Source organism: Oryctolagus cuniculus, chromosome X, assembly GCF_051225735.1.
Source record: "Oryctolagus cuniculus isolate XC-2025 breed Fujian yellow rabbit chromosome X, ASM5122573v1, whole genome shotgun sequence".
In the NCBI taxonomy this organism is placed as follows: domain Eukaryota; kingdom Metazoa; phylum Chordata; class Mammalia; order Lagomorpha; family Leporidae; genus Oryctolagus; species Oryctolagus cuniculus.
The window spans coordinates 79,322,906-79,348,968 of NC_142888.1; the positions used below are offsets into that span (position 1 = coordinate 79,322,906).

The 26,063-nt window shown below is 39.2% G+C and overlaps 1 long non-coding RNA gene across 2 annotated transcripts in view; it reads right to left on the reverse strand.

Annotated features, from left to right (window-relative positions):
- Positions 1-272: 272 nt before the first annotated feature.
- The window catches only part of LOC127484880 (uncharacterized), a 53,701-nt gene continuing 27,910 nt past the window's right edge, over positions 273-26,063 (reverse strand). For both annotated transcript variants that reach the window (XR_007912070.3, XR_016228525.1), the window contains exon 3: positions 273-1,125. This is a non-coding gene — a long non-coding RNA (uncharacterized LOC127484880). The remainder of the gene's footprint in view (positions 1,126-26,063) is intronic.

The following is a 26,063-nucleotide window of genomic DNA, read 5'->3' on the forward strand; positions in this document are numbered from 1 at the left end:
ATCTTGGACCAGCTAGTCTATGCCTAGCTCTATACTGCAGATGCATCACCATTCCATAGCAAGAAAGACCCCAAAATACTAGCATTCCTATACTTATGAAAGCAAGGAAGATTTTCTGCCTTAAAATTCCAGTCCCAAACCAGGAATAGAGCCACTAATTTAAGGCTTAGTGTGTGATTTGACATTGCACTCTTCTGGTTGTGGATATCTTGGAGAGCTAAGGAGATATTTCCAGAATTATCAAGGATGTATACACAACATTCTGTTTTTTAAAATTTATTTTATTTATTTGAAAGAGTTAGAAAGAAAGAGAGAGAGAGAGAGAGAGAGAGAGAGAGAGAGGTCTCTTATCCACTGGTTTTCTCCCGAAATGGCCACACTGAGCCGATCTGAAGCCATGAGCCAGGAGCCTCCTCCGGGTCTCCCACATGAGTGCAGGGGCCCAAACACTGCTGATTTCCCAGCTGCATTGGCAAGGAGCTGGATCAGAAGTGGAACATCTGGGACTCGAATTGGCACCCATATGGGATGCTCACACTGCAGGCCAGAGCTTTAACCCACTGCACCATAGTGCCAGCCACACAACATTCTGTTTTAATGAGGACACAGGGTCCCCCTTGGGCAGCTTAAAGAACTTCCAAAGATAACTGGTTTTGGAGAACTGTTTTTCTTTTTTTTTTTTTTTTTTTTTTTTTGACAGGCAGAGTGGACAGTGAGAGAGAGAGACAGAGAGAGAAAGGTCTTCCTTTGCCGTTGGTTCACCCTCCAATGGCCGCCGCTGCAGCCGGCTCACCGCGCTGATCCTGGCAGGAGCCAGGATCCAGGTGCTTTTCCTGGTCTCCCATGGGGTGCAGGGCCCAAGCACCTGGGCCATCCTCCACTGCACTCCCTGGCCATAGCAGAGAGCTGGCCTGGAAGAGGGGCAACCGGGACAGAATCCGGCGCCCCCACCGGGACTAGAACCCGGTGTGCCGGCGCCGCAAGGTGGAGGATTAGCCTATTGAGCCACGGCGCCGGCTTGAACTGTTTTTCTTAATAAGAGGACTCAGCAGGGCAAAGTGGTCTTCAGTCAGTCTTGGGGCTATATTCAAATGGTGGTTACTTTATTTTCCTGGCCTGGAGTTTCTGGAAAAAAAAAAAAAAAACATGATCAAATATCAGTATGTTATCTACTGGAGAAACAAATGACCTCACAAGTCAGTGATTAGAGCCTTGTGGGGCCAGCTGCACTATTCTCCCAATCCAGTAAGTTAATTTTAGTAAGGGGTGGTTTTTACAGTGAAAAGTCAGGGCAAGGGCACTTTAAGCTAATGGAGGGAAGCTGTGAGACTGTGGCAGACTTGGACCTGATAGCATCTAGCGTCTGAATACAAAGCTTTGTGTAGGGGCTCAGTTTCAATAATTATAACAGACTTCTATACAGGACCCTGAAAGCAGAAGAGAGTGGAGTGAAATAAAGTGTTGAAAGAAGAAAACCAAAAACATAAAATTATATATTCAATGAGATTATCTTGCAAAAGTGAATGAGCACCACTGAACATCTACTAAGATTTTGTCAAAATATTGATAACACTAAATATTGGTCAGGATGTGAAGCAACATGAATTATCATGCATTGCTGATATGAATGCAAAATAGTGTGGCTATTTTGAAAGACAATTTGGCGTTTTTTTTTTTTTTTTTGCAAAACTAAACATTCTCTTCACATATGATCTATCAGTTACACTTGGAATACACTAAAATGAATCAAAATTTTTTGTCCAAGTATCTGCACATGGATGTTTATAGTGTCTTATTCATGATAATAAATAAATCATTGTTCATAATAATGATTCCAACAATATGACTTATAAAATTATGCAAAGCATATTCTCATAAGAAAATTAAACAGAAAAAAGATCAGTGCTTGCCAAGGGTTAGCAGGGAGGGAATGATGGAACACAGAAGATTTTTAGAACAGTGACACTCTTCTGAATGATATATAATAGTGGATACATGTCAGTATGCATTTGCCCAAACTGATAAAATGTACCAAGTGTGAGGCCTAATGTAATCTCCTAACTTTGGATGATAATGTTTTGTAAGAATAAGTTGATCAAGGGGCTAGTGTTGTGGCATAGTGGGTTAAGCTACCACCTGTGATGTCGGCATCCCATATGGGGGCTGGTTCGTGTCCTGGCTTCTCCACTTTTGATCTAGCTGTCTGATAATAGTCTGGAAAAAACAATCGAGGAATGCCCAAGTGCTTGGGCCCCTGCCTCCACATGGGAGACCCTGATGAAGCTCCTGGCTTCCGTCTGACCCAGCCCTGGCCGTTGCAGCTATCTGGGGAGTAAACCAATGTGTGAAAGATCTCTCTTTAACTCTCTCTCCCGTTCTGCAACTCTGAATTTCAAATAAAGAATAAATCTTTCAAAACATAGGTTCATCAATTGTAACAACTGTATAACTCTGGTGCAGACTGCTGATAATGACAAAGCATGTGTATGAGGCAGAGGTAAATGAGAACTTTCTGTAATTTCTGTTCAATTGTACTGTGAACCTAAAACTGTTCCCCCAAATGAAGACTACTTTAAAAATAGTAAATATGTATTGTAACATGTAGAGTAGCCACTAAAATACTTTTAGTATAATTAATGGTAAAATAGAATCATAAAATTATTCAAAACCAAAGAAAGTTGAAAAAGAGGGGGAAAAGAAAATACATGTGTAATGAATAGAAAACAAAGACATGGTAGATATTAACCAGCTACATTAATGATAACATTAAATTTGGGTGATTTGAAACACTAAACAAAAATTATCAGACCAGATAAATAAAACTGACCTCAGTGTCTACTAGAAACCCATTTTAAATATGAGCATTAACACTCAGAATGAAAGTAAAAGGATGGAAAAAAATAGAGAATAACACTGGAGAAAAGAAAGCTGAAGTTCCCATGTTAATTTCAGTTAAATCAGACTTCTGAACAAAGAAAATAATCAGGGTTAAAAAGGGACATTATGCAAGTATAAAGGAGTAGTTACTCTAAGAATATAATTCTCTTTAATGCATATATTCCTAATAACAGAGCATCAAAATACATGAGGAAAAATGATACAATTTCAATAATAAATAGACAAAGTCCCTATTGGAAACTTCAATACATTTCTCTCAGCATTGATATATCAAGCTGGCAGAAAATCAGTAAGGATATAGTTGACCTGAACAGGATGATCAATCAGTTTTATCTAATTGATATTCATAGGTTACTCCATCGAACACCAGCAGAATACACATTATTCTTAAGTTTGATGGATCATTCAACAAATTCATCACAATCCGGGCCGTAAAACATACCTCAGCAAATTAAAAGGAACAGCAAACATAAAATTATATTTTTAATAGAATTGGAGTGAAATCAATAACAGAAAAATATGGATAATCCCCAAATATATGAACATTAAGCAATATATTTAAATAACAATGAGCCAAAGAAAAGTATCAGTAGAAAATGATAGTTGGTTTTTGAAAATGATTGATTGATTGATTGATTTAATAGGCAGAGGCAAAGACAGGGAGAGATAGAGAGAGATCTTCCATCTTTTAATTCAGTCACCAATTGTCCAAAACATCCAGAGATGGGCCAGGCTAATGCTGGGAGCTGAGCACTCAATATAAGTCTCCCACATGGACTCAAGTACTTAAGCCACCATCAGCTACCTAACAGAGTGCACATTAGCAAGAAGCTGGAATCCAGCATGGAGCTGGGACTCAAACCCAGACACTCTGATATGGATGCAGGTATCCCAAATGGCACCTTCACTGCTGTGCCAAATGCCCAGTCCAATTAACAAAATTTTGAAGTAAAGGAAATGGAAATACAATCAATCAGACTTTGGAATGTTAGCAAAAGCAGAAGTTAGAGAGAAATGTATAACACTAAATCCATGTATTAGAAAAAAAGTCAATAATCTGAGTTTCTACTTGGAAAATATAAAACAGCAATTTAAGTCTAAAGCAAACAAGAAAAATAACAAAAATTTGAGCAGAGATGAATGAAAGTGAAAATAGACAATCAATAAAAAAATAAGCAAAACCGAAAGCTAGTTCATTGATAAGTTTTATAAAACTGATAAACTTCCACCCAGGTTACCCAAGAAAAAGAAAAAAAGGCACATATTTTTAGTATTAGAACTGAAAGAGATATCATTACTGATCCCAAAGACATTAAAAGACTGATGGTAGAATACTATAGATCATTCTTTTCACAGATTGAATAACGTAGATGAAATGGGCCAATTGCTTAAGAGTTTCTAGCCTCCAAAATTGTGAGAAATAAATTTCTATTCTTTATACATTCTCCAGTGTCAGGTATTCTGTTATAGTCACACAAAAAATACTAACAGAAACCTAGTTTTAGAATCACCCTTAAGAGGTTAATCATTATGACTAAAATCATTAGTTCTGAAATTTTATTGTGCATAGATATTATCTGGAGTTTTCATTAAAAGTGCTGGTGTAACTGTTTGGGATTGGGCCAGGAATCAGTAACTGTAACGGATGCAACAGGTGATTTTGATAAAAGGATACATCTTAGGCTGAAGCTCCCAAAAGTAGACCCTTAGAAAAGCATTCATTATTAAGACACTCCTTGGGGGAAATACGAGGGGACTTAAAAAAGTTTTGGGAAAATGGATTTAAAAGATTAGTTTATTTTAATGCCAAAAAATTGAAATTCAGGGGCCAGTGCTGTGGCACAGCAGGTTAAACCACTGCCAGCAGCACCAGTTCAAGTCCTGGCTGCTCCATTTCTGATCCAGCTCCCTGCTAATGGCCTGGGAAAGCAGCGGAAGATAGTCCAGGTCCTTGAGCCCCTTCAGTCATGTGGGAGACCTGGAAGAAGCTCCTGGCTCCTGCTTTGGCCTGGTCCAGCTGTGGCTGATGTGGCCATTTGGGGTAGTGAACTAGCAGTTGGAAAATCTCTCTGTGTAACTCTGCCATTCAAATAAAATAAATCTGTTTAAAAATTGAAATTAATGGACAGTTTTTTCATAGTGTACATTTTCCATGAACTTTTTGAAACACTTTGTAGTAAAAGGAGGAGAAAACAGTAGAGAAAAAAAGAAGCCAAGTAAGAGTGGCATTTCAGCCAAGTCCCAGTCTCCCTCTTAACCATGGAAGGTCTGTAATGTAAATTGCAACTTCAGAGTCTGTCCTGGCTAGAGTCCAGAGAGTTAGCTAGTTTCCATACACAGCCTCCATTGTGTTACAGGCTGAGATATTAACTCCCAGGGTCTTCTGACTCTGCATGTACTGAAATATTTAGGAGTCAATGGCTTCAATTAACCTACTCAGTCTCTGAAAGTTTTACCTGCAGTTCCTTATAAAGAAACCTGTATACAAGCTGAGAGGAGAGAAATACAAGATGAATTGGATGGAGCACCAATTTTGTCTCCTACAGAGACTGTGGGAACTTAATTATGTTGCAATTGTGTGTGTGTGTGTGTTTTAAGATTTATTCACTTATTTGAAAGGCAGAGATACAGAAAGCAGAGGCGTGGGGTGGGGGTGGGGGAGTCAGTCTTCTATCTGTTGGTTCACTCCCCAGATGGCCACAATGGCTGGAGCTGCACTGATCTGAAGCCAGGAGCCAGGAGTCTCCTCTAGGTCTCCCATCTGTGTTCAGGGGCCCAAGGACTTTAGCCATCTTCTACTGCTTTCCCAGATCATAGCAGAGAGTTTGGAAGTGGAGAAGCCAGGACTTGAACCAGTGCCCATGTAGGATGCTGGCACTGCAGGCAGCAGCTTTACCCACTATGCCACAGTGCCAGTCCCACCTTTATTTTTATAATCTGTGACATCATCAAATTTAATTTTATACAGATTTTGTCTTACTATATTTAAAATTATCAGTACTACTTGCTAGAGTAATAAGAAACGATGAATTTCCTAATCTATGCTTGATAAAGAAGCTAAATATCATTTGAAAATCTAAAGAAACTCAGAAATGTTTGAGAAACTGTGGAATATAAGATGGAATAAATTAAGCTAAGAAAGCAGACTCTTCGAATATAACTTGCTCCTCATAAGATGTGGTTAGGAAACTTAGTATTCTGTGTGAACTTGACGCCTAATGCACATATGTTTGGGAAACTGAAAAGATGGGAAAAAAATCATTAGTAGATTGAACTTGACTTTTGGTACACCTGTGATTAAAGATAGAGAGTAGCTATATGGAGAAATGGTGAGATATCTCAAATCAAAATTTCAAGTAGAGATCTAAGAATTTCTTGTGATTTGAAACTTACTTGGTTCTGTCCCAGCTAGGCCATGAGGCTGATGAATCCTTTCTAAAAGTTACAGAGAACAGTAACCTAATGCTTTCAGATAAAAGATTCAGAACTTTTCCCCCATAGTCATTCTGTGGAAATGAATCATGTGGGTGTATATAAATACTGGTATAAATGTGTGAATATTTCAAATTGAACAACTCTATAGGAATGTAAATTAAAATTTGCCATAAATACCCTGGTATATCTTAAAGTGATAGTCAATTATTGCCCTGGGAAAGATCTTTCTCAGTGAACCTGTCTTCTCAATTTCATACTCACTTTTACTCAGCACTGGAATAAAGGCAAATTTCACTTTATCAAATTGCAATAGAACCAGACTGTCTGAAGGTGCTCTTAAACTCCTCCACAAAAGCATGTTCTCTTTTATTCTTTCCATCTCCTCTATAGGTTTATTTTCACAACAGGCACTCCTTACTTGGACATTCTCTCCTGAAATCACTGCATTGACCTCTTGTCTAGCAACTCTGATACTAAGTTAGATTCCCCACTGGGCAGGCACCATTCAGCTGAGTCAATAGGCGTCTTCTGTTCCATTTGCCAGTTTTGTTGCTCAGCGTTAACAAATATATCTATTTTTTTCTTTTAAAAAAATCATTCTCTTGGGAGTTTAGCTAGCAATCCCCAAGAGCCAATTATCCTGTGGTAAATTGATCAAACTGAGTTTCTGACCTGAAATTGTGAAAATCTTGTAAGAGTAAAGATACAAATTGAGGTTGTTTGCAAACACAGTAAAATTGACACCACCTCTGGACACACATTTCCACACATATTAGAGTAACATTTTCTCCTGGCTTTGATTATGAATGTTTCTCAAGTGTTTACTTAAAATTAAATAATTGGACATTGCTGTTTCCTTTAGCTTCCAGCTTGATGCTCTACATTTCCCCGAAGTCTGTTCACACTTTTTCACAGTATTGCTAGCCGAACTTCAGTGCTCCAAACTTCAACCTGTGATGAAGCCAAATACTACTCACTCATGCCACCTACCAGAATTTTATACTTCACATTAGTTTATATGTATGACTGCTCAATTAAAATGTTCATCTCCCTCTAAGTGTTAGCATTACGTGTGTCCAGCATAAAGAACTGTGTGTGGCACAAAGAGGGTAATCAGATATTTGTTAAGTAAGTGATGAATGAATAATTTCTTACAGGAATTAACTATCTTCAAATTACTTGTCTTTATTAAGCAAAAGCTCTTTTACTCCTAAATTTCATATATCATTTTTCTAACCCCCGAATTCCCCAAAGTTTCTTTGTTGAAGATAGTTACAGTGACCCCCCACCATATCAATAGAGCATAAGTGCCAAGGCCCCCAGTGGATGTCTGAAACTACAGACAGTAACAGATGCTATACATACTGTTTTTTTCTATATTTGTCATACTTACGATCAAGTTTAAATTAAAATTTAAACACTTAGCATGCACTGTAGCAATAATTTTTATAGCTGAGGTATTGCAGTACGAATTTCTTTTTCTATCTTCACAATTCCATGGGTAGAAATTCATTCTTAATCTAGTTATTAGCAGCCTCAGCATGTGTTCTTTATTTTTCTTATTCAATCAAGAATTTCTATCTTCTTGCTTAAAGAAAGTACTTTATAGCTTCTCTTTGGCATGCCTGAGTTGCCTGCATTGCTGTTGCTTTACTCTGGGGCCATTACTGAGTAAAATTAGGCTTAGTGGTACACAAACACTGTGATACCACAGCGATCAATCATGGGCAGGCAGTGTATACAGGTATGGATATGCTGGACAAAGGGATGATTCATGTCCTAATGTCCTAGACAGAGTGAAATGGGTTGGCATATTTTATTACACTATTCAAAATACTGTGCAATTTAAAAATTATGAATTGTTTGCTTCTGGGATTTTCCATGAATATTTTCAGAAAACAATTGACTCCAGGTAACTAAAATGATAGAAACTGAAACCATAGATAAGGAGAAAATACTACAATGTCATAAACACAAAATTCATTCAACATTTTTGGTACTCTATCTTAAAGTTTCTGTAGCATTTGATACTCGGCTGGTTCATAAACAGTAGCTTGGAGATTTTTTATCCTTTAGATTTCCAAGATATTTTATTATTCAGTTTGATCTTCTCAAATTATATCTTCTGTATCTCTGCTGTATTTTTACTTTCCCCCGGATTTCTCCAAATGTGAGCATTTATTAAATACTTAATTTCTGACACTGCAATAATAGTTATAAACTAATTAACCTGTCTCATACCTTCAATTATCTTCTCTGGATCTATAAGCTTGACCTATCCTATTACTAGAGCTCAAGTTCCCAGTAGTAAATTGCCTACTGAATAATCTGTGAGTGTTCCTCAGGTACCTAGTTACCACCTCTCTTTCCCCCTGTATATACTAATTGTATCAGACAGGAATGGAAACTCAAATATTGTATTCGCCTCCTTTTAAAGTCCTCAAATCTGTTAATTCCTTTTGTTTGTTTTCTCACATGCATCTATTTTTCTTGGTTTTCACCTTCAAAATATCAGTACTTCAGTGTATGAAATAATTTATCTATTGTCTTAGTTCGTGCTGTGACTACAAATTTAAATAATCATATTTCTATCTCTATATGCATGCCAATCCTACTCACCTATGCCTATGGACTCAATAATGCAATCTCCCTTTACTGTCTCCTATGAACACTAGAACTTTATGCATTAACTAGTACCAGTTACATACTGCTATCTACTTACAGTTAGCCTTTTATTCACTTGTAGCATATACTTATACAGTAGGACATCCTCAAGGCTACAAGCTAATTTCACTGATGTGGACAATGAACTTAATAATTTTTAAAACAGGCTCTTGTTTCCCACAGAGATAGAAATACTAATAGTGACTGGTATTGTGTGCAAGTAAGAACAGTTTATCTGGACATGAACAAATATACATTCACACCTGAATGTGGGTCACCTTACACAGAGAAGTATACCATATGAGTGAGCCAAATAGTTGCCCACTAAGTAGGGAGTAAAGGGAAACTAAAAATAGTACTTGCAATAGGGGAGGTCTGTCCATAAGAAGTGATGTGGAGTGTGGAAACATTCCTTCCCAGCATTAAAGAAGAAGAAGAAAAAAAAGACTGCCAAAAAGATGGGTGACATACTTTCAGGCAAGGTCCACAGTGGAAAAAGAATACTCTCGGGGCTGGCGCTGTGGCACAGAGGGTTAACGCCCTGGCCTGAAGTGCTGGCATCCCATATTAATGCCATTTCTCTGCTATGGCCTGGGAAAGCAGTGGAAGATGGCCCAAGTCTTTGGGCCCCTGCATCTGCATGGGAGACCCAGAAGAAGCTCCTGGCTCCTGGCTTCGGATCGGCGCAGCTCCGGCCATGTGGACAATTGGGGGGTGCACCATCGGATGGAAGACCCCCCCTGCTTCTCCTCTCTCTGTGTAACTCTGACTTTCAAATAAATAAATATTTAAAAAGTACTTATAAAAAAAGAATACTTTCCAGTTTTCAACTTCTTTTATATCCTCCTCACACAGGTCCCAGATGTAAGAGGTGCATTATGTGAAGGCAAATGTTTTTGACTGAAAAGTGGTTGTGGTGGGGGTAGCAGCAGCTTGTGACATCCAGTTCCATAGACCCAACCAGGTGCTTGCCTATCCAGCTCTGCAGACCTAACTAGATGCCTGGCTATTTATTCCACATCATCCCCCTCTCAGAGGTTTCAGATCCTTAATCTTAAGGGGGTGTGGAGGGATGAAGTTTTATCTTTTGTATCTATTTCCTGCTTATCAGGGGTATTGTACCTGCCTATCCTGTGTTTGCACACCTCTACTTATCTCATCTAATGGATCCACTCATGAACCAGAGGATTTTCAACTGTCACTGCCAATGGTTCCAACCCCTCACAAAGTCATCATTCCTCAGAGAAGCTGTCAAATTCTGAAACAGACAAGTTTATCAAGCAGCATGAGTATGATTGGAAAGAGATAAATCACTGGTGAAATTCCCTTTAAGAAAGGAAAGGTATATTCTGTTGTTTCCCAAATAGTAGGCACTGATAGATTATTTCCATGAAGTTTATAAAACCACCTAGCCATGCATAAAGATCTGTAATATCTTTTTAAATGAGCTTACTACTGTTGGAGTAGATGTGATATATTCTATTAATCACTGCACATGCTCCTCCATGTCCTACCAGGGCTTATTCTAAGGCTAGTCAGTTTTCCATGACTACCTCAGACAGAGCATCCACAGACTTGAATATGTGCTATAAAAGCTGGCCTGAGTTGTATGCTAGGTTACCTCAAGCAATAGAAATATTTTAAAAAATGAATTAATGAAGTGTATCAGAATCTTCTATTATAATAGAAAAACTAACAAAGGAGTTTTCCATCCAATACCACCTCCTTTAGAAAATCAGGAGAAAAGGTAAATAAAACATGTCTGCATAAAGTGCAGCAGCCTGGATGTAACAAAAGTAAAAACTTTACTTATCTTTTTATCTTTGAAGAGGTATTTGGGGTCTTCAGTTGGTTCACAACAGTAGGCAGACCTCTAAATGCATCTGTGATGACTCAAGAGTTAAAAGTTTAATTCTTGACAAATGTACCCAGTTTGGAATACTCTGTAAATTAACTACAGTAGAAGTGCCAAGTAGTCCCTTGTAAGGTCCCTTCCATTTAGGCTGCAATTGGTCAGAAGGGAACTCTTCCTTCAAAAGCTTTAATAAAACTAGCTCTGTGGGGAGACAGGCTATTGCTGACTTCTAAAATCTAGCATTAGGGGCTAACGCTGCAGTGCAGTAGGTTAATCCTCCGCCTGCAGTGCATGCATCCCATATTGGCACCAGTTCTAGTGCTGGCTGCTCCTCTTCTGATCCAGCTCTTTGCTATGGCCTGGGAAAGCAACATGGCCCAAGCACTCCTGCACCTGCATGAGAGACCCGGAGGAAGCTCCTGGCTCCTGGCTTCCGATCGGCCTAGCAACAGCCGTTGCGGCTATTTGGAGAGTGAACCAGCAGAAGGAAGACCTTTCTCTCTGTCTCTCCCTCTCACTGTCTGTGACTCTACCTCTCAAATAAATTTAAAAAAATTTAGCACTGGCATAATTTTGTTACCATACTCCATCAGAGCCTTTTGTACCTGATCTACATTAATAGTATACCTTATCTTATCTTGAGTTTTTGAATCAAAAATGATTTCAGAAGTAAAGAAGCGCTTTCCATATAGCATTTCAAATGCTAAGCATTAAAGCAGACTTAGGTGCCATTCTCTTCTTGAGGGGGGAAATAGGCAATAGTTTAAACCATGTTTCTGAGACTTATTGGCAAAGCTCAGGCAGAATTTTCTTAAGACTGTGATTAGCCTTTTCAACATTGCCTGGAGACAGAGGTATCCAAGAGATGCAGAGATGATAAGAGATCCTTAGAGCAATAGCTAACTTCTGAGTTATTTTAGATTCAAACGAATGTCCATTGTCACTCTGGACTAATCTTGGATGAACAAAGTGAGGAATTATTTCCTTTAACAGGGATTTGGACACATCTTGTGCCTTTTCTGCTTGAGTTTGAAAAGCTTGTATCCATCCTGTGAACATATCAGTAAAGACCAGAAGAAATTTGTAATTATTTTCTGGGGGAGCCTTAGTAAAGTCTTATCTTCCAGCCTTCACCTGGATGTGTTCCTCTCCTTTGCAGGGGAGTGAACAAAGGAGGTGGCTTCATGTAGCCACCAGGGTTATTTTACAAACAGATGAGTTACTTCCTTATAACAATATACAGCTCTTTCCCTCTAAATGCCCAAGAAACTACTTGCATCAGTGCTCCTCTTCTAGATGGATAGAGTCATGCATTTGCTTAATAATTTTCCATTGAGAGGAGATTGGGAGCATGACCTTATGATCAAAAGTACACCACCCATTGACATCATTAGTACATTCTATCTCAAGCTCAGCATAGCAAGGATCATTAGTTACCTTTATAGGCTGCAATATTAAAGCGATTTCTAGAACCTCTTGTGTAGCAGAACTTTTTTCTATCTTGTCTGCTAATGCATTTCCTTTGCTACTATTGACTGTATTTCTGTTAGAATCCCCTGAAGTGGATGACATACACTTCCAAGGGTTCCAATACTGCTGGAAGAAGAGTTAATATCTCTTTTCCAAATTTGATGGCACTGTTTTTGGAAGTCAGTAGGCCTAATTCTTTCCAAATCGCAGCATGTGCATGTAACACAGGAAACCATATTTGGAGCCTGTATAAATATTAACTAGTTGGCCTTTTCCTAATTTCAAGACTATAGTCAAAGCAGTATGTTCAACCTTTTGAGCTGAAGTGTTAGATGGCAACACCTGAGCTTCTATGACCTGTCTAAGATCCATTATGGCATATCCTGCCTTCTTAATCCCTACCTTCATAAAGCTGCCATCAATAAATGACTCAACATCTGAATTTTCCAAAGGTTCGTTTCATAGGTCCAACATGTTAGAACAAACCTGCTCTGTGGTCTCTATACAAGAGTAAGTACTTTCAGATGGCAATAGAGTAGCTAGATTAAGAACTCAACAGATACCTCGGGTGAGTATCAAAAAAGAGACTGATATTTTGTGAGGCATCCTTCTGTTATTGACTGATTCCCTTAATTTCTAGGACACCTTGCACTTGCTATGGAATTTGTACTTCAGTTGGCTGGCCCAACATCAGCTTGGTTGTTTCCCCCAGCAAACCTGCTATTGCAACAACCACTCTTAAGTATGCAAACCATACTGCATCCAGTGAAACTAGCTGTTTAGGAAACAAGGCCACTAGGCATGGAAGTAGACCCAGTTTCTGAGTCAATATATTTAGAGCCTCTCCCTATTTCTCTACTACAAACAGAGTGAATGGCTTTTCCCTCTTAGAGAATCCTAGTGCTAGAGCTTCTGTTAATAGGCCTTTAATTATTTAATTTTTCCTATTTAATTATTCCTGCTCTCTTGTGCAGTGAAGTGGGTCTGCTTTCGGACCCTTTAAAGTCTCATGTGACTATCAACCCAAATCCTGAAATTCATATTCAACAAAATCCTGCCATTCCCAGGAGTTTCCTTAGCTGTTTCTTTCTGGTGAACCTATACATAATATACTCTCTTCTCTTCAGTGAAAGAGTATACTTTCCTAGGGTCAGAATATATCCTAAGTAGTTTACACATTGTTTAGAATTTTGAACTTTGCTTGGGGAAACTGTGAATCCCTGTTTTCCTAAAAAGTTTAATACTTGGGTGGTATTTTCATCTGAGTCCTCATTGGAGGAATTGGAAATGAGAATATCATTTACATATTACGGAATTGCTCCTTTCTTTAATTGGAACTTTCTGAGCTCCTTTGCAAGATCATTATTAAACAAACGAGAGCCATCTCTGAAAACTTCAAGGAAGACTGTGCATATATCTTGCTGAGTTATATTTGAAGAAGGACCAGTTCATTCAAAGGCAAATTAAAACAGATTCTGGGTTTAGTTGGATGCAGAAGAAGGCATCCTTTAGTTCTAGGACTATATACCATGAAGTGCCTTAAGGCATCTGTGTCAATATAACATATAAGGGTTTGGCAAAATTGGATGAATTGGAATGTCTGCCTCATTAACAGCTCTGAGGTCCTGAATCATCCCATCTTCCCATTTTTCTTCAAAATAGGCAGAGTTAGGAGTATTACAGGGTCACTGACATGGAACTAGGAGTCCATATTTGAAGAACTTATCAAACAAACATTGAAGTCACTATGTAGTTTCTGGTTTTATGAGATATTGATGCTGAGATGATAGGCACAGCATGTGTAGCCCATCTACGTATCCCTTGATCCCAGACTTGAGGATTTAAAGAATTACTCGATCTTTTATTTCCATAGGGAAAACATCCAAATTGGGCTCTGCTCCAATGTTTGCTAACATCATAACAAAGACGGACTTAGGATCAGTTAGTTTGTGGGAAGCAGCTAGGGATGATAAAAAATTCCTTCCAAGTAAAGGGAAGTTGGACATTCAGATATTACCAATAACTGGTGAGAGATAAGAGCATCTTCTGTTTGACAAACTGAGGGCAAAATAAATTTCCTAGAACAAAGTTTACCATCAGCTCCTATAATATAACTTTTTGAGGTTTGGGATACTGCATCAAAATTTAGCCCACAGTGACTCCTATTGTTAATTTAACAAATTAACACTGTTATCTATGATGTCAGTAATCACTTGGGGCTCTTGGTATGAGATACTTAGGCTATGGAAGCCTTCTGAGTCCTCTGGCCCAATCAGTTTTCAGACAAGGCCATGAGAAAAGTAGAAATCTTCTCCTTCCTTCAAAGGAGGGGATACTCCCTCTTTTTGATGACCACTTCTCTTGCATTGGGGAATGGGCCAGAAGGGGTCCCTCTTGGAGGTGGCACTAATGTTCTGGGTTTCCGCACATGAAACATTCTCTTGTGAGTTTTCAGCCACAAAATAATACCTCAAGGGCTGATTCTGAAGTCACTGGATTGTGTTTAAAGCAAATGCTACCCAATGATTCTACTGTCTGGACTACTTGACACATTGGAATATCTTTTCCTCTTCAGTCCTATCTCTGTTGTTGGACTCTTGAAATTATATTTCTAACAATTGTCTCATGGGGTTTGGAGGTCCCATGGCCCATTCTGAAGCTTTATGATTGATGAAATGAGTACCTAGAAAAGTCTGCCCTTCATGAGATTCAAGGTCTACATAAATATATTTCTTCACTGCATTTACCAACCATCTCTGGAACGAGGCTAGATTTTTATCCCTTTTTTTGAAAGATTTATTTTATTTATTTGAAAGATAAGAGTTACAGAGAGAGGTAGAAACAGAGAGGCCTTCCATCTGCTGGTTCACTCCATAGATGGCTGCAATGGCTGGAACTGCGCCTATCTGAAGCCAGGAGCCAGGAGCTTCTTCTGGGTCTCCCACGCAGGTGCAGGGGCCCAAGGACTTGGGCCATCTTCCACTGCTATACCACGCCATGGCAGAGAGCTGGATCAGAAGAGGAGCAGCCAGGACTAGAACCAGCACCCATATGGGCTGCTGATGCTTCAGGCCAGGGCGTTAACCGGCCCCAAACATTGATTTAACTCAAATAGGGTGAAAGGGACGTATACTCTAATTGTCCCGACTACATCTGCCACTTCTCTCAAAGGATAGCACATACCCACTTTTGCCTGTTAGAGGAACCTGCTGCATGTAATTCCAGTTGGGGCCACCCTGTGGTAAAAGTGAACATGAAGAGTTAAAACCGGAGGTCACAGATTGTATAAAGAGTCAGGTCTTGAAATTGCAGGAGAGGATTTGATTATTCTTTGGAGATGATCCTGACATTTTGTTGAACTTGATATAGTTGAGGACAAGATAGTAATGGATCATCCTCTCCATCTGTTGGTTTCCCCCTTGTCTTTGAGAGAGTAGGGCCATAATATAGCCCACTAATCTTTTCATGAGAAAAAAGTTGGTATAAGGCCATAAAAGCCTGTACAGAGGCAACTTCTGACTACTTTTGTTGCTCTTCACAGTAGAGATCATGTTCTGAAATAGTATTAGAGTTCAGTCTCTTTCATTGGGCCATGTCTCTCCATTTCCCAGCTTATATTTTGGCCAAATAGTATTACAGAGGAAAAACAACTTTTTCTCAATGATACCATTCATTTTAAGAGCTTCCTAATTATTAAGCATGCCTCCCAGAGGTGTGTCCATGGGAACGGATGTAGAGTTACCCATTGCTGAGTCTCTTTATAACCTCAGAAGGCAAAAGGTCAAAAGAGTTCAGCATGAAACCATTTATGTTTAAGTATTATTTAAATCCTTGCATTAGATGTAATTTTTCACCCCAAGGTAGAGTTTCCTGTTCCGGTCCATTTGGTGGCACCCCTGTAGGTTGACCTAGATCTGGGTTATTGCCTGTACACAATGCCTCTTGAATTTTCCTAACTACCACACCTAGGGTAACTGACCACTAGAGGGCACTGTTGCTATTGCTAAGATGCCAGTACATCAGAGGTCGCAAATATATGTATGCTTGGGGCATTTTCCTACTGTCTCAAATGAGCTTAGGGTGTCACTACCAGCACTAGAGATTGATCTCTAGGGGGCACTATACCTCATGCTTGGATGCTAAGCTCCAAGATGATATAGACCACCATAAAACTAAGATCAACCATCAGTTTTTCTTAAACCCTGAAGCTCCAGTGTCCCCAAAATTCTTGTGGGCTTACACTGCTGTACCCTAGGATATTCAGCGCCTAAAGGGCCTTCTTTCCCATGCCTGTAGTATACGCTCCACAGTGGTACCAGCATCCAAGCATCTTCAGATGTTAGATCTGGGAAATCCCAGCATTTGTGTTTTCAAATCAAGCCCTTGCAGTAAGGGAGGCTTTGAATATGTATGAAATATTTTGTCTCATCTGGCTAGCAGAAACTACATTCATACACCAAGAAGAAAACTCCAGCTGCATTTTAAATTGGCTTTCCTTGCAGCTACTAGTTTTCCTACAACAGAAAGGTTGCAATGGCTATGAAGCCCTAACTAAACTGTAAGTACACTGCCACTCAAACATGGCTGGCCATGGCCCACTGTTCCTCGAAAGGGAGGCCAGAAAGGAAAACACTACTTACCCACTTCTAGTGGAGAAGAAAGTCCCACTCCCCCAGTGTCTGGATGTAACAATTAGAAACAGGAAGTGGCCCTTCACCTTTCTCCTTCCAGGAAGCAAAGGGATTGGTGAGGGTGGTGGTAGGGGAGGGACAGAAAAGAACACCAAAAAGACAAGCACTGAATAAATGGGTATTGTACTTGAAGTGAGGTTCATGGCGGAAAGAGAGCAGCTGCCCGTCTTCCACTCTTTTTATAGCCTCTGTGCACAGGTCCTGGATATAATGGGTGCATTTTGTGAAGGTGATCGTTTTTGAATAAGAAGCAGTTGTTTGAGGGGGTGGCTGAGGCTTGTGACATCTGGCTCAGAAGACCTAACTAGCTGCTTGCCTTGCTGGCTCTGCAGACCTAACTAGCTGCCTGCTTATCTATCCCACATGAGTACCATAGACCCCCGTTCCATCCATAATTCTACTTTGCAACAGAATTAAGACTTCTTAAAGTGCACTGTCCTTGGTAATTCTTCCATGTGACTGTATCATAGTTCACTGTTACCTAATTACAATCACATATAAAATGGAATAATTCATCATATAAACTTTCAAGTTATAGGAATAGTACTTTTGTGAATGTATTGTAGAATTCATAAGGTACTTCCCATGTGTCAATTTGAATGTCCCAATAAGCTGAGTCAAGGATAGCGGTATATAATGCTATATTCATTTTTAAAGGAAGAAGCTAGCATTTTAAAAAGTTGAATGATTATAAAAATATTTAGGCTTTATTAAATATATACTCACTTCTGTAAAATATTTCAAAAGTTGGATAAAACGAAAACGTGTTGACTTCACAATGTGTTTTACAATAGTATCAAATAAAAGGAATGAATAAATATACTTCCAGCTAATAGGTAATTTGTAGGCAGTAATTAAAAATAATTAGTTTAACTAATATTCATTCGATACCAGTCACACACTAAACAAGCCATGCAAAGGGCTGGCATTGTTTTGCAGCCCATTAAGCTGCTGCTGGCAATACCAGCATCCCATATTGAAGGTCCAGTTTAAGTCCTCCTGCTTGGCTTCTGGTCCATCTCCCTGCTAATGCATCTGTGAAAAACAGCAGAGTGTTGGCCGAAATAGTTAAGCCCCTGCCATCTGTGTGGGAGACCTGAATGGAGTTCTTGGCTCCTGGATTCAGCCTAGCCCAGGCCTGGCTGTTAAAGCCATTTGGGAAGAGCCGGCGCCGTGGCTCAATAGGCTAATCCTCCACCTTGCGGCGCCGGCACACCGGGTTCTAGTCCCGGTTGGGGCGCCGGATTCTGTCCCGGTTGCCCCTCTTCCAGGCCAGCTCTCTGCTATGGCCAGGGAGTGCAGTGGAGGATGGCCCAGGTGCTTGGGCCCTGCACCCCATGGGAGACCAGGAAAAGCACCTGGATCCTGGCTTCTGCCATCGGATCAGCACGGTGCGCCGGCTGCAGCGGCGGCCATTGGAGGGTGAACCAACGGCAAAGGAAGACCTTTCTCTCTCTGTCTCTCTCTCACTGTCCACTCTGCCTGTCAAAAATAAAAAAAATAAAATAAAATAAAATAAAGCCATTTGGGAAGTAGAAAGTGAACCAGCAGTTGAAGATTTCCATCTCTATCATTCTCCTACTCTCTCCCCTTCCCTGTCATTCTGTCTTTCAAATACAGATAAATAAGTAAATCTATTGGGAAAAGATTTGGAATATTTTCATGGAAATTGCATTCATGGTGAGGAGAGACAGGAAATAAAAATATACAAATGAGGAAGATTATTTCAGAAAATAACAAGGTCTCTACAAGAAAATTAAAGAGTATTAGAGAGGAAGGGAAGTATCATTGTAAGAAGATGAACTACATAACTAGATTGAATCTGTTCTCTGCATTGATATCACATTAACATGAGAAAAAGAAAGCAGAGAGAAAAAGTAGGCCACATATGTGATGACTGTGAAATGATAGTTTTAAAGATGTTCAATATAGACATAATTGCAATGGCTGTTGAGTGACATGTCAAATTGATTATATGAAATATGAATTGGAAAAGCAACTCAATACTAATGCACACAGAAGCAGTTAATCATTAGTTTATACATTTAAATATATACACTTATAACATTATTTGTGAATCATCCCTCAAAAAAACTGGAGTAAAATAAAATGAAAATAAATAAATAGGCCACAAACCAAGGAGAAACAAGAAATTGAATTTTCCGATAAACGGAATCAGTCTTAGAAATAAGGCTTGCCTGAGGAAAAGTGCAGAAGAACCTTGCTGATTATAATTCTGACTCGGTTCACTTCTGAATTTGAGATCTTCTTGAGTTATATAGGCAAGAGATTTTTTTATGCAAAAACATTAAGGATCACATTTCATAATATTCATACTCATAAGGGAAAGTAAATCAAGTACACAGTATGTGTTTACCTCTTTTAATATGTCTTCTTACAATTTTTTATGTTCTTTCATGAGTTATTACTACTTCATCAGGCAGAAATGAACATATGTTATAGTGTAGCATTTGTAAAAATACATTTAGAATTTGAGAAGCTCCTATGACAAGCATAAATTAAAAAGAAATTAATTAAGTATGTAGACATATTTCACTTTTTAATTTCACACATCCAAAAAATATATTGTTATCAAGTATGAAGATCCAGCTACCAATTATGATGATGATTTTCACCAAATGGCAAAATGCTACCTGAAGTAGCAGCCCACAGACCCCAGCCCAATGCATCTTCTGTCGATTCACTGTCTCCAGGGATGGCTCAATGCAATGTGCTGGCTGAAACAATGTTTTATTCACAGAAAGGAGGAAGACATAGCAAGATCAGTGTCTTTAGTGTGTGTCAGTCTCACTTGGCAAGCTATTGGTCTCTCCCAATAGCTGACACAAAGTGATCAACTGCACACACCTTTTTCCTAAAGTTAAAGACATGTTCATTCTTTAGGGGAGCAGATGTACTGATGAGGCTGGCCAGGTGTCACTTGAGGCACAGACTTAATCAATACAAGGAAGTTCATCATGTACTCAGAACAGGAGAGATTTTCCTCACAAAGAAGAATAGAGCCTGGGGCAGCGCAGCACAGCTTAGGCATGTGGCATCCACATAAAGAAATGTTCCAGGTCTGGACAGTAAATGAATAATTCCGAGGTGTAGCTAGAGGTCCACCAATACTCACTTCCACAAGCAGATATACTTTCCAATTTCAACACAGAAAAAAGCAAAGTTAATTATGGATCACAGTATTATGGATTTTCACTGTCATAAAAACATATAACATAAACTTACCCTTTGAACAATTTTTTCAACTTTTTAATTTTATTTTTTATTAATTATTTTATATTTTGATTAACATGTCATACTTATATATTTTTATGAGGTATAGTATATATTTCAACACATATGCAAGTATACACTAATGAAAACAGGCAATTAGCCTTTCCATTTCCTTATCATTTCTTTCTGGGGCCTACTAGCTCCTCTTTTTCAGTTCTTTTTGCAAAACATAACACATTATTGTGAACTCTTGTAACCTCACTGTACTATGGAACAACAGAACTTGTTACTTATATTTGGTTGTGTTTTGGTACCCATTATCCAATCACTCTGTCCTCCGTTCTCCCACCAATCCCAACTATAACAGTCACTATTTTAAGTTCATATCAACTATTTTGAATTTTTACCTTCCACATATGAGACAGAGCATACAGTATTTGTCTTTCTGTCCGGTTTATTTGACAGCAGTCAAAAAATGAAATCCCGTCATTTGCAACAAAATGGAGGAATCTGGAAAACATCATGCTGAGTGAATTAAGCCAGTCCCAAAGGGACAAATATCATATGTTCTCCCTGATCGGCGACAACTAACTGAGCACCAAAGGGGAAACTTGTTGAAGTGAAATGGACACTATGAGAAACAGTGACTTGATCAGCTCTTGTCCTGACGGTTGCCTGAATTGATATCCTCCAGTGTTCACCTATGCTCTCTTCTAAAGTTTTGTAGATTCAGGCCTTACATTTATCTCTTTGATCTATTTCAGTTGATTTTTCTATGAGGCGAGAGGTAGGGTTTAAGTTTCAATCTTTTTTTATATGGATATCTGCCTCTTAACAATTTTAAGATACTTACCAGTGTCGTTGCCTATATGCAGATTGTTGTGCAACACATCTCTAAAACTTTCCTTTTGTATGACATAAGTTTTATGCCCATTACAAAATAAGTCCCATTTCCCCCTCAATCCAACCCATGATGATCACCACTGTACCTTCTATTTCTGAATTCAGTTACTTTGGATGCTTTATGTAGTATCCAGTAAAATCCTGTTGGATTTATCTTTCTGTTATTGGTTAATTTCATTTACAATGGTTTTACATTTCACTCATGTTGTAGCAAATATTTCTTTTCTTAAGAATGAATAATATTACATAGTAAGTATATACTACATTTGCTTTATTTATTCATCTTTTAATGGACATTCTGGTTGCTTTCACATTTTTGGCTATTGTGAAAAATATTATGGTGAACATAGGTGTTCAGATATCTCTTTGCTACCCTATTTTTTAAACAGACAGAGTTAGACAGTGAGAGAGAGAGAAACAGAGAGAAAGGTCTTCCTTTCCGTTGGTTCACCCCCCAAATGGCCGCTACCCCCGGCACGCTGCTGCTCCAATCCGAAGCCAGGAGCCAGGTGCTTCCTTCTGGTCTCCCATGCAGGTGCAGGGCCCAAGCACTTGGTCCATCCTCTACTGCCTTCCCGGGCCACAGCAGAGAGCTGGACCGGAAGAGGAGCAACCAGGACAGAATCCGGCGCCCTGTCCGGGACCAGAATCCGGGGTGCCAGTGCTGCAGGCGGAGGATGAGCCAAGTGAGCCGCGGCACGGGCCTTAAAACATCATTTTTCTAAAATGAGAGTTAATTCTCCTTATTTATTTATTTATTTGACAGGTAGAGTTATAGACAGTGAGAGAGAGAGACAGAGACAGGTCTTCTTTCTGTTGGTTCACTCCCCAAATAGCCGCTACGGCCGGCACTTCTCGGATCCGGAGAAAGGAGCCAGGTGCTTCTTCCTAGTCTCCCATGCGGGTGCAGGGCCCAAGCACTTGGGCCATCCTCCACTGCTTTCCTGGGCCACAGCAGAGAGCTGGACCGGAAGAGGAGCAACCGGGACTAGAACCGGCGCCCATGTGGGATGCTGGCGCCACAGGCGGAGGATTAACCAAGTGAGCCACCGTGCCCGGCCCAAGTTAATTCTTCTTAATGAGGTACTACAAGTCAAACTGTGACTGCATTTCAAATAATGTATTTCGAAAGCTGAAAATGACTCTACATATGGCATACTCAAACCCTTTAATTTAGACGTAATGAAACATTTGAAATTTAAAAGCCAAAAATGTTATAGGATTTGTCCAAGGCCACCTAGCTGTTTACAGGAATAACTTCTTTTTCTGTCTTAAGATTTATTTTTATTTAAAATGCAGAGTTACAGAGAGACAGGGAGAGACAGAGAAGAAGGAAAGTGGGGGAGGGGAAAGACAGCGCTCTATCCTCTGGTTCAGTCTACAAATGGCTACAATAGCTGGGACTGAACCAGGCTGAAGCCAGCAGCCAGGAATTCCATCCTGGTCTCCCACATGAGTGGTAGGGCCTAAGTATTTGGGCTATCGTCTGCTGCTTTCCCAGGGGAACTAGAAGGGAGCTGGATGGGAAATCTAGCATCCGGGAGTTGAACCAGCACTCCTATGCGATGTGGTATCACAGGCAGTGACTTAATTTGTTGCACCACAATGCTGGCACCATGGGCAGAGTTTTACAAAAACTTCACTTTTTTCCTCATTTCCATCCTTTCTGTACAACTTAATCTTTTTTTTCTTATAGGCGACATTTTTGTTTCTTAAAGGTGGCATCATAGCCTGATATTGTATGTGTGTTTTTATGTGTGTGTGTGTGTGTGTATGTGGCAATTTGGGAAAATCAGAAGTATTTATCTTTCTATAATTCATTACCTATGTCTTACCTATGTCAATTGTATCCAAAATTTACATCCAAAATTTAGAAGTACAATTATCAGGTTTTTTCTTTTTCTTTTTTTAACTCTATAATTTTAACTTTCACAAATAAAAGAAAACATGATATGTATCTTAAAAGAAAACATGATATGTATCTTACTGGGTATGGCTTATTTCACTTAGCAAAATGATCTCCAGTTCCATACATTGTGCTGCAAATGTGAATGTTTCATTCTTTTTTATGGCTGAATATTATTCCATCATGTATATATATATTAGTTTCTTTTTCCAGGCATCAGTTGATGGACATCTAAGTTGATTCCATAATATCTTTGCTACTGTGAATTGGGCTGCTATAAACATAGGCATGCAAATATGTCTTTAATATGCTGATATCCTTCTCTTTGGATATAATCCCTGGAATGGGATAGCTAGGTTTAGATATATTTTTTGCTTTCTGATGAATCTCTGAATTGTTTTCCATTATGAGGTTTTGTACACTGTTGTGTTCAAGTTCTTCCAGATGCCAAATTCTTATCTTGGTAAATATCTAGAGGCTCTTAGACCATAAATAATTATGATATTTGTATATTGGATTGTAATGAATATTCTTAAAACAAAATCGACCAGATGGAATTTTCCCATCCCTTTAATAATAAACCAAGAAATGAAATGCAGAACACAATAGACTTTCCTCTTATTTCCTGGTGATCACTGACCTATGTTTCATCATCAATTCACAGTTGTATTGTCCATATTTCTGTTAACACCAACAAAGGGTAGATATGTGATATTGATGAAAATCATTTTGAACCCTCTACTTCTCTACCAAAGCCTTGAGGTTTCCTTTCCAATTTTCTTCAGATAAAAAGAATAATAGACTTATCTACTGTCATTTCTTTTGGAGAAGTAAGAGAGGATGCAATCACAGGGGCAAAAGTAATTTTGGATCAGTGACTAGAGGGCATTACACAAAGCCAGTGCATTCTTTCTCTCTCTGGGAAGGAAAGAATGATAACTTCTCCAAGCAGCTAGAATTAGAGAGTAGCAGAGAAGAGATAAGAGTTAAGAGATAGGGAGCCTAGAGAAGTCCAATTAATTTAATTTGTATCTGATTAGGACATTATTTGGTCCACTTTAAATGCTTTAACATCTAAAATACAAAAAAGTGAAAGTTACAGGTTGTACTCAATTAAGTATTACTTTAATAAAGAAGAGCACATGGGGTAAATTTATATAACTAAGCTTTCCAGGGGTCACTTGAATTTAATAGATTTTATTGAGTGTGTTTCAAAATAAGCATGCCAATGGTACTGATTTCTGTGGTCAGATTTTGCCATTTTAAGATTCTAGCATGTCTTCCACATTTTTTCAATTTTTAATAAGAATTTTAGTTTATATGAAAATGTTCGGTGTTGGCGCAATTTTTTGAAATGTTTGTGAAAGATGTATGAGTGAATCACTATGCTGTAGAAGTTTGTTACTGGGAGGGGCCAAGATGGCTGTATAGCAACAGGACATTATGAGTCATGCAGGGCAAAATAGATAGTTAATAAGGAAAGGGGATACAAGTCGGTGACAGAGCTGTGAGAATTTTGTGCAGAGAAGCCTAGGAGTCCAACAGAGACTGGGCAGGTCCATACTGAGGGACCAAAAAAGAAAGGGAAGTGGCAGAGGTGTGGCAGAGGCATGGTGGAAAAGCCAAACAGGGAGACTGACGCCACCCCTCCCCTGGTGGATCAGGTGAGATGCGAGGTTGAGAGTCCACAGAGCTGCAGGTAGCAGCGGGCGAGGGAGCCTGGCGAACTGCATTTGAAGTTCCAAGCAGGAAGAATTGGGGAACAAAAGGGGAGGTCGGGCACACCCTTGTCCATCTATGTCTCCCCTTTCCCCCCAGCTGGACCTGCAGCGAGCTGGAAGAAGACATATTGTTCGTTTACATCCTCAGTCATAAGCAGGGAGCTACCGCACTTGCCTCCCGAGCACACGCCCATCAATTACAGGCGCCACTTCAAAATACCTCCACCAGGGAATGAGGATCACAACATTTCAGAGTAATCCTCCCCCCATGCAAGCTACTCAACAAGGAGAAGTCCTAAATTCCGAAATCTCGAGCTCGTTTCAAGCACCAGTGAGAAGTGAGCCTTGCCCTAGTAGGTGGGGCTTAGTGCAACAGAGCTCTCATACCTGTCCCCATCATGATCTAGAAGTGATCAGAGCTCCTGGAATTGGGGCCGTGTGCTTCCACTTGCAAGGCACAGACACATAGCAGCTCATAGCAGAGGGAAATCTCACCACAAGCACCAAGACACACATTAAAGAGAAAAGCAACCAGAAATGCCAAAAAAGGGAAGAACTTTAATAAGAATAAGGACAATATGAACCCCCCAAAAGAACACTACAATTATTCAATAATAAGAGCTGAAGAAGAGATCGAGGATATGCCAGAAATGGAATTCAGAAAATTAATCATGAGATTACTTAGAAGCAATCGAAACAAATCCAAGATCTAAATGAAAAGTGTTCCCAAGAAATTCAGATATTAAAGAGAAGTCAGAATGAAACACTCGAAATGAAGAATTTGATAGATCAAATGAAAAATGCACTGGAAAGTCTCAACAATAGAATAAGTGACACAGGAGAAAGAATATCAGAACTAGAAGACAAATTTTTGGAAATAATACAGTCAGACCAAACCTAAGAGGAAGAAATTAAAAAAAGAAAAAAAAATAGTTGGAGATCTAGAGGATTCTATCAAATGAACCAACATACAGATCCAAGGAATTCCAGAGGGCAAGGAAAGAGAGAAGATATTGGAAGGCCTCCTTAATGAAATAATAACAGAGAACTTTTCCAATCTGCAGAAAGAAAGAGACACCCAAGTACAGGAAATATACAGTACCCCCAATAGACACGACCAGAAAATATCTTGACCTCGACACATTGTAGCAAAGCTCTCCTCAGTAACACAAAGAGAAAAGATCATAAAATGCACATGAGAGAATCAAATCATATTCAGAGGAAACCCAATTAGATTCATTCTGAACTTTTCATCACACACCCTACAGGCAAGGAGAGAATGGTGA